The sequence below is a fragment of the Artemia franciscana genome, chromosome 21, assembly GCF_032884065.1.
Source record: "Artemia franciscana chromosome 21, ASM3288406v1, whole genome shotgun sequence".
Classification (NCBI taxonomy): domain Eukaryota; kingdom Metazoa; phylum Arthropoda; class Branchiopoda; order Anostraca; family Artemiidae; genus Artemia; species Artemia franciscana.
In genome coordinates, this window is record NC_088883.1 from 27865588 (window position 1) to 27876446 (window position 10859).

The following is a 10859-nucleotide window of genomic DNA, read 5'->3' on the forward strand; positions in this document are numbered from 1 at the left end:
TTACTGTTATGCCAATTTTGAGCCAAAAAAAGAACGCAAAACCTTACCAGGTCTTTCGTATGAATTTCAAGCCAGTAATAACAAGAGCTAAGAGCTCATATGGCACTTGTGATGAGGTCGGAAGAGCCAGAGCTCACATGACATGAGCTCTTGAAAAATTCTAAGCATCAATAGACTGATTTAAAAGGAAAATCAGAGGCTTAATGCCGGTCGGGATTTAAAATAAGAGCTCTGAGTCACGAGGTCCTTCTAAATATCAAAATTCATAAAAATACCTCAATTTTTCTAACTTTTCCTCTCTCTTCAGCCCCCCAGATGGTCGAATCGGGGGAAGCGACTTTATCAAGTCAGTTTGTGCAGCTCCCTGACACGCCTACCAATTTTCATCTAACTCCACCAAAGAGAGCGGATCCAGTCCGGTTACGTCAATCACGTATCTACAATATTTATGAGCATTTTACAAGATTTCCGGTTTTCCCTCTCTAACTCCCCCCAATGTCAAAAGACCTGGTCGGGATTTGAAATAAGAGCTCTGATACATGAGTTCCTTCTAAATATCAAATTTCATTAAGATCTGGTCACCCGTTCTTAAGTTAAAAATACCTCAATTTTTCTATTTTATTCCAAATTAAAAACCCACAGCTCCCTCAAGAGAACGGATCCGTACCAATTATGTCAATCTCGTATCTATAACTTGTACTTATTCTTCCCATCAAGTTTCATTCCGATCTCTCCACTCTAAGGGTTTTCCAAGATTTCTGTTTCCTCCCTCCAGCCCTCTATGTCCCCAGATCCGATTCGAATTGAAAATGGAGCATCTGAGACATAAGATTCTTCTATTATTCAAGTTTCATTAAGATCCGATCACCATCCGTAAGATAACCTCGATTTTCACGTTTTTCGAGAATTCCGGTTTTTCCCTCCAACTCCCTTCAATGTCACCGGATCCGATCGAGATTTAAAATGAGATTTCTAAAGCACAAGATCTCAATTTTCAAATTTTCCAAGATATCAAATTTCATTAAGATCTGATCACCCGTTCGTAAGTTACAAATACCTCATTTTTCTTTTTTTTCGAATTACTCCCCCCCCAACTCCACCAAAGAGAGCGGATCCGATCCGGTTATGTCAGTCACCAATCTTGGACTTGTGTTTATTCTTTCCACCAAGTTTCATCCTGGTCTCTCCTCTTTAAGCGTTTTCCAAGATCCCCCCCCCCTAATGACACTGGATCCGGTCGGGATTTAAAATAAGAGATCTGAGTTTCGAGGTCCTTCTAAATATGAAATGTCATTAAGAAACGATCACTCTTTCGTAAGTCAAAAATACCTCATTTTTCTATTTTTTTAGTATTAACCCTCCCCCCAACTCCCCCAAAGAGAACAGATCCGTTCTGGTTATGTCAATCCCGTATCCCGTATCTAGGTGAATCCCGTATATAGATTGATTTAAAAGGAAACTCAGAAGCTACTCATTTTTTCTTATTTTTCCTCTGCCTTCAGTCCCTCAGAAGGTTGAATCGAGGAAAATGGGTTTATAAAGTCAATTTGTGCAGGCCCTGAAGCGCCTGCCAATTTTCATCGTCCTAGCCCATCCAGAAGCACCAAACTCACCAAAGCACTGGACCCCCTAACTCCCCCAAAGAGACTGGATCCAGTCTGGTTACATCGATCACGTATCTCCGACATTTGCTTACTCTACCCACCAGGTTTCATCCTAATCTCTCCACTCTAATGTTACCAGATCTGGAAAGATTTAAAATGAGACTCAGAGACTTGAGCTCCTTCTGAATATCAAATTCTATTAGAATCTGGTCACCCGTTTTTGAGATAAAGATCCCTCGTTTTTTCTACTTTTTTCGAATTAACACCTCTCCCCTAACTCCCCCACAAAGAGCGGATTCAGTCCGGTTATATCAATCACGCATTTAGGACTTGTGCTTATTCTTCCCACCAAGTTTCATCCCGATCTCTCCGCTCTAAGCGTTTTCCAAGATTTCCCGTTTCCCCCTCCTACTCCCCCAATATCACCGGATACGGTCGGGATTTATAATAAGAGCTCTGAGATACGAGATACTTCTAAATATCCAATTCCAGCAAGATCCGATAACCCATTCGTAAGTTGAAAATATCTCATTATTTTCAATTTTGCCTCCCCCTCCAGCCCCCCAGATGGTCGAATCGGGGAAACCTCCGTTATGAAGTCAATTTTTGCAGGTCTCTGACAAGCCTACTAATTTTCATCGTCCTAGCACGTCCAGAAGCACCGAACTCGCCAGAGCAGGGGAAATCCCCCCAACTCCCCCAGAGAAAGTGGATCTGTTCCAATTATGACAAATCACTTATCTAGAACTTATGATTATTCTTCCCATCAAGTTTCATCCCAATCTCTCCACTCTAAGCGTTTTCCAAGATTTCCGGTTTTCAAGATTTCTGTTTTCACCCTCCAGTCCCCTATGTCTCCAGATCCGATTCGAATTGAAAATAGAGCATTTGAGACAACAGATTTTCTTAGATATCAAGTTTCATTAAAATCAGAATACCCATTAGTAAGATAGAGATACCTCAATTTTCACGTTTTCCAAGATTTCTAGTTTCCCCCTCCAACTCCCCCAAAGATCACCGGATCTGGTCGGGATTTAAAATAAGAGCTTGGAAGCACTAGATCCTTCTAAAGATCAAATTTCATTAATATCTGGTCATCTGTTCGTAAGTTACAAATACCTCATTTTTTCTGATTTTTCCGAATTACAAAGTGGACTTCCATTTTTCCAAATTGGACTTGTGCTTATTCTTTCCACCAAGTCTCATCCTGATCTTTCCACTTTAAGCGTTTTCCAATATTTCCGGTTCCCCCCAAACTCCCTCTAATTACACTGGATCCGGTCGAGATTTAAATAAGAGATCTGAGTTACTAGGTCCTTCTGACTATAATATGAAAAAAACTTCGTTTTCTTAAAGAGTTAAAGAGGCTGCGTCCCAAAGTCGAACCTTAAAACGTACAGGAATTAGAAGAGGCAGTTGGGGGGCTGCCGCCCCCCAAACCCCCAGCTTTTAAAGACTCTTTTGTACAGGTTTTTTTTTTGGGGGGGGGGACTTCATTGTTACTAATTACTAGTTTCGGCGCAATGGTTCTCCTGTCCTCTTGTGTTTAACATTTTTCGAAGTTATTCCATTATTCATTCATTTCAATTTTTTGTTAATTAAAAGAGGGCCTTTCCGAAGCCAAGAGCTGGGGGTTAGCAAAAAAACAAAAAACCTGTACAAAAGAGTCTTTAAAAGCTGGGGGTTTGGGGGGCGGCAGCCCCCCAACTGCCTCTTCTAATTCCTGTACGTTTTAAGGTTCGACTTTGGGACGCAGCCTCTTTAACTCTTTAAGAAAACGAAGTTTTTTTCATATTATTTCTGTACGTTTTTCTACAATCCATGGTGGATGTAATTTAATAATTCCTGTACTCCTCGTACAGGAATTAGGAGAGGAACTTGGGTGGCTGCCGCCCCCCCCCCCCGCTTTTAAATCATTGTATAAAATAGAAAAAAAATAGATAGAATTACCGAAATGTTTCTTTTGCTCATAAGAAGCTAATATTCTGTTATCTCTCAAATGATAAGCTGTCCAGGTGTTATCAAAATTTTTTCTGGAATGGAGCTGGATTTTTATGATGCTTGCAGTCATTCTCGCCGTGCCGAGCTGATTATTTTGATGTACTTGAATGTTGATATTCGTAACTTTTAAGAATTTCAAAAATTAACATGGGACTATTAGACTATTAGGACTATAAGAAGACTATTAGGAGAGGCAAACCCCCCGCTTTTAAAGACTCTTTTGTACAGGTTTAATTTTTTTTCATATTAATTCTGTACGTTTTTCTACAATCCATGGTGGATGTAATTTAAAAATTCCTGTACTCCTCGTACAGGAATTAGGAGAGGAACCCCCTCCCCCGCATTTAAATCATTGTATAAAATAGAAAAAAATAGATAGAATGACCGAAATGTTTCTTTTGCTCATAAGAAGCCAATATTCTGTTATCTCTCAAATGATAAGCTGTCCAGGTGTTATCAAAATTTTTTATATGTTATATATTTGATGTTATATTTGATGTTATATGTTATATAAATATAACTTCTCAATAGCTTTTAAAAATTTCAAATTAACATGGGCTCTTATGGAGAGAAATCCGTTAATTAAATAGCTAATGGGTGGTTTCTGGAAAACAGGGAAGGAGTTATCAGATCAAGCTGAAATTTCGCGTATAAGCTCCTGGGCCGTAGGGGACCTTAACTTGTGAATTTCAGCCCGATCGGACAACGTTAAAAGGGGTGGGGGGGGGGGTTGGAGGATCGAAACTTTCGGGGGGTTAAGATTTTCCTACGAAACTTTCATGGGCACTTACTCAGAGAATTCCGCATCGAATGAGTCTTCGTACACCCAGATCCGATGTCGGATGTGACCTGTAGGCGTCTAGGAAAAAAAAGTAAATGAATTTTAAGTGGCTATGCGTGGTTTCTGAAAAACAGGGAAGGAGTTATCGGATCAAGCTGAAATTTCGCGGATAAGCTCCTGGGCCGTAGGGGACCTTAACTTGTGAATTTCAGCCCGATCGGACAACGTTAAAAGGGGTGGGGGGGGGGGTGGAGGGTCGAAACTTTCGGGGGGTTAAGATTTTCCTACGAAACTTTCATGGGCACTTACTCGGAGAATTCCGCATCGAATGAGTCTTCGTACACCCAGGTCCGATGTCGGATGTGACCTGTAGGCGTCTAGGAAAAAAAAGTAAATGAATTTTAAGTGGCTATGCGTGGTTTCTGAAAAACAGAGAAGGAGTTATCGGATCAAGCTGAAATTTCGCGGATAAGCTCCTGGGCCCTAGGGGACCTTAACTTGTGAATTTCAGCCCGATCGGACAACGTTAAAGGGGGGCTTGGGTTGAAAGGTCGAAACTTTCGGCCAGATTTTCCCCATGAAGAAAAAGTTGGAGGGGGATGAAATTTTGCAGGTTTCTTAGTTGGAGCTCGGGCTACGAAATGCATCCCTCCCCATCCGTCTGCGACCGCTGGAACCGAAGATCGCTTAACATTGTCGTGTGTCGCCTCTTTATAGAGGCACGAGTGTGCCTCCTTAATGAAATTTCATTAAGATCCGACCCCTCCTTCGTAAGCTAAAAGTGCCACATTTTCTCTAACTTTTCAGAATTAATCCTCCCCCCAACTCCCCCAAAGAGAGTGGATTCAGTCCGGTTATGTCAATCACGCTTATTCCCCCCCCCCCCAAGTTTCATCCCGATCCTTCCACTCTAAGCTTTTTCCAAGATTTTAGGTTTCCCCCGCCGACTCCCCCTAATGTCACCGGATCCAGTCGGGATTTAAAATAAGAGCTCTGAGACACGATATCCTTCTACATATCAAATTTAATTAGGATCCGATCACCCCTTCGTAAGTTAAAAATATCTCATGTTTCTATTTTTTCAAATTAACCGTCCCCCACTCCCCTCCAGATGGTCAATCGGGGAAACGGTTATTTCTAATTTAACCTGGTCTGGTCCCTGATACGCCTCACAAATTTCATCGTTCTAGCTTAATTACATATTTATATATAGAGGTGGTTAGGTTAGGTATTTGATAAAATGCACTCCACCCCCCTCCCCCTAATGTGCAAATATATAGTCTAAACTTTTGATAAAGCTAACGAAATAAAACAAACTAACTATGATGAAAATATAATACTTTAATAGAATGTTAATACTTTATACTTTATTAGAATCAAATGAATAATGAACAAGTACCAAATATTTAATCAAAATGTACCTGCATCGTCGTTTTTTTCACGAAAGAACCTAACTTCACTTATTGAGTGTCTTCTGAATAATACACAAGTACACATCTTTACTTGAGGGTGATGCAGGGCCTTTTAAATTCTTTTTGTTAAATTCTTGGGGGGGGGGCAAATCTTTGAAATTGTTTGTTCAGAAACTATTACCACTGAATGTTGAATAGTTTAGTAGCATTTAGTGTAGCTCCATTTTCAATCAGGAGGGGGGTTTTTGGTCTGCCTTTCCCACTTGCTGGTGGCAGATGTGTTGTATTATTCGTGATAATTCACCGCTGGATTCTTTCCATAATTATATAATGATAAATTTAATAATTTGTAATTATTCATATATATATATATATATATATATATATATATATATATATATATATATATATATATATATATATATATATATATATATATATATATATATATATATATATATATATATATATATATATATATATATATAATACATTACAATAATAATTTATAATTAACTTTAAGGTTAAAAAAAGTAAATTTAATCTATATATATAAAAATAAGTTGTGTGTGTGTGTGTGTGTGTGTGTGTGTGTGTGTGTGTGTGTGTGTGTCGAGTGACGTCATGTTTGTGTGTCGACTGAGGTCATGTTTGTCGACTGACGTCATTATAAGGATCGAGCTGTATGCGTCATGAAGTTGTTTGTCGACTGATGTCATGTCTGTCAACTGATGAAATTACATACCGGGACACAAATGACAACCGGGACACAGGGAATATAAATGACGACCGGGAACCTCAAAGAGAAATTACAGACTGGGACACCCGGACACAAATCACGACCGGGACACAGGGAATATAAATGACGACCGGGACACAGGGACACAACTACAACGGGGACGCCAGGGGCACAGGCGGGATATATAAATGACGACCGGGACACAGGGATTGTTCGAATAGAAATTACAGACCGGGACACCGGGACACAAATGACGACCGAGACACCGGGACACAGGGAATATAAATGACGACCGGGACACTCAAAGAGAAATTACAAACTGGGACACCGGGACACAAATGACGACCGGGACACAGGGACACATCATTAGAATAATGAGGTATAGACCTGAATACGGATCGTTTTTCTCATGGACAATTATATGTTGCATGTTCAAGAGTCAGTAAACCTGACAATCTATTTATATGCACAGACAATGGGACAGCGAAGAATGTTGTATATTCGCATGTTTTACGTAGTTAAAAACATATATATATATATATATATATATATATACATATATATATATATATATATATATATATATATATATATATATTTATATTATATATATATATATATATATATATATATATATATATATATATATATATATATATATATATATATATATATATATATATATATATATATATATATATATATATATATATATATATATATATATATATATATATATATATATTATCTATATATATATATATATATATATATATATATATATATATATATATATATATATATATATATATATATATATATATATATATATATATATATATATATGTATATATATATATCTATCTCTATTCACAGGTGGGACACAGAGACACAACTACAATGGCGCGTAACTAATATGGCGCGTAACGAATTACGCGCGCGGGGGGCTTGGGGGGGGGGCGAAGCGCCCCACCAACTAGGTGTTGGGGTGGCTCGAAGCGCCACCCCAACAGCTAGTAATTTTATAATTTTATAATGCTAAATTGCATAATAATGCTGTAAATTTATTATCTCTACAAACTTTTACCATTGAGACTAATCGTAATCATAGCCACCATTCCTCAGCCAGCTTAAAATGGTAATTTTTTCCTACTTGACAGCTTTTACATATATTTTAAATTCAATATTTTTAATATTTTATATTTTAAATTAAATTAAATATAATTAAATATAATATAATATAATTAATATAATATAAATATAATTAATATAATATATAATATAATTAATATAATTAATATAATATAATTAAATATAATTAAATATAATATTTTATATTTTAAATTAAATTAAATATAATTAAATATAATATAATATAATTAATATAATATAAATATAATTAATATAATATATAATATAATTAATATAATTAATATAATATAATTAAATATAATTAAATATAATATTTTATATTTTAAATTAAATTAAATATAATTAAATATAATATAATATAATTAATATAATATAAATATAATTAATATAATATATAATATAATTAATATAATTAATATAATATAATTAAATATAATTAAATATAATTAAATATAATATTTTATATTTTAAATTAAATTAAATATAATTAAATATAATATAATATAATTAATATAATATAAATATAATTAATATAATATATAATATAATTAATATAATTAATATAATATAATTAAATATAATTAAATATAATTAAATATAATATTTTATATTTTAAATTAAATTGTTATTGTCTGAATTTACTAGGTTACAGCTACAGCTAATGTTGCAAACACGATAAAACTCCAAAAGTACAACTAATTGTTAGGTGACTTCAATAACCACGGTGAAGTTATAATCTTGAAAATATAAACTTCAAATGAAGTTATAACTTCAGTAGCCACGGTGAAGTTAATTCTCAGCATAAGGTTTAGTCATTAATTTTCCGTGTTAACTTTCTTTGTCACTTGACGAAATTATGTTTGCTCTTCTATCTTACAAGATAAAAATAGTGAAATCAGTCCAGAACTTGTTCTTGTCGCTTTCACTACTATTAAAAATGCAAAACAGATTTTTTTCGATATTTGCATATTTTTATTATGATAACACTTTTACTCATACTACTAATATGGTGAAACAACTTTCGCTTCATCGAAGTTTTATAGTTTGCTACATGCACAAATACAGGCAAATTAACATGGATATTGTTTAGGAGAGGGAATTCATAATCAAGGGAGGGGGTATGAATTCAAAAGTGCTCAAGAGCAGGTGAATTTACAAAAGAAGTAAGTAGGAGACACTGCCATCGCTTCGAATATCCTACCGTGGCTTCGTTAATTTGAGGCCGAATGAAAATCAGGTTATCCCTAAATAAGGTGGTAAAAGATCATAAGGAAGATTGAAAGGAAGTTTAAGGGTTTCATGGGAGGGTGTAAAGAGTAAAGCATTGGATATAGTCTATTGGGATGGAGGAGGAGCGTGTATAGGCGGGTTTGTTTTGGGATGGAGGAGGAGTTGGCGTCAGGCGGGTTTACGCTGGAATTAGTTGATAGCAGAAATAGCGGTAATAGAAAATTGAAGGTAAGCACACAATATTGGGGAGCAGGGGGTGAGATTTGCTATAGGACAAGGGGGGGATCAACTTCCACCATATCCAGGTCCATCGGCTGAAATTTAGCGTCCTTAGAACATCTTACTAAAACTGACATAGGCTTTCATAATTCAAGCATCCACAGAAACAGGTCAGTTTTCTTTAGTAACCTTTGCTTGTATGGTGCTATATGGCTCATTTTTTATTTTTCACTTGACTTTGAAAATCAGCTCAAATTCAGATCTAACTTCCCTCCCCCTCCAGAATTTTGACAAAATTACACTCTTCGCTTGGGAGGACATGTGAGCATGAAGGCCTGTCCTTCGTACCTACCTGTTAAAATTAAAATTGTTTTAAGCAGGTTCATTTCTATAACAACTTGAAACAACTTATACGCTCGTTTTCACAATCTTTCATTACACTTAAACTGTAAGAATAATAAATATACTGTATTACAAGGCAAAATAAGTGTTTGCGGTCCTAGCGTGTTCTCCTTTTTTTTAAACATTTTAGGAAAAATTTGGAAATTTTATTGAATATTGCAATCTAAAATTCCTTCAAATTTTGTTTTTTAAAATATTGTCTAAAGGAAAACCCCGTTTTTGTGTTTGAATCTAAAAAAATACTTGTACATACAGCTTAATTATTCCTTGTTTTTTCTATCGAAATTTTGGATTTTTTAGTTGCCGCAAATTGAAGCAAAACAAATTGTTCTCCCCCCCCATTTTTTTGTTATATTCGTGACCATTAGAAAAGCCGCAAGCTTTTCTCCCACCTTGCGAAAATTTGACATTTTCTGCTTACGATATGAGTACGCAAAGACTGTGTTTTGGTCTATTTAGGTTTTAGACAGAATTTTAATCGTGTATTAACATGGCTAGAATTTTACTTTTGGAAAAATATCGCTCATGTTGGTGTGAAGGAGGGGTTGAATCGTAAAAAATGTCTTTATATATTTCTTTATAGCCATAATATTATAGAATGGGCAAATATTGTACGTATTTTTTCAGAACCAGGGGGGGGGGTGTTTGACCTCTAAATAATAATTTAATTTCAAGAAGCAAATTTTATTAGGACTGACCTGAGTTAATTCATTGACCACTAAAAATAATTCGTAGTATCGGTGAAGTATACCAAGAAAAGCTTATGTGTGTGTGTGTGTTTGATAATGTGTTGGGTTGGAACCTTCTCAAGCCCAAAAATGACTATCGTAACTTCTCTTTAACCCATCCTTCCTCCTGAAATGAGCTTTGGGTGTCTAAAATCAGGACACTAAAGCCTCTCTCCCTAAAAGACCCCATTGTTCCCGGACCTTGTTTTTTTTTATAAGGCCAACATTAGATGATATTTGATTTGATATTCGATGTTTTGATCCAATGATATTCAGCTTAATACTTGTTTGAAGAGGGTGTTTACGAGAATACGTAAAAAAAAAAAAAACACATTTATCGTTATATCCATACTTTTTTTTTAAATTGGCTGAATTTATTATTGACAAATGACCGACCTAAAAGCTATTGAAAGACAAAGAAAACAAAAATAAAATATCCCCACCCCCTTGATCCTTCTTAGGTCTATGATAAGTTGTAATATTTTTACTTTGGTGATTTCAAACTATGAACTTTTTTGGACAGTACAACACTTAATCGGTGTTGTCACGTTGAGCCATTAAAATAAAAAAGTAATCCAGTAAATCCAGTAA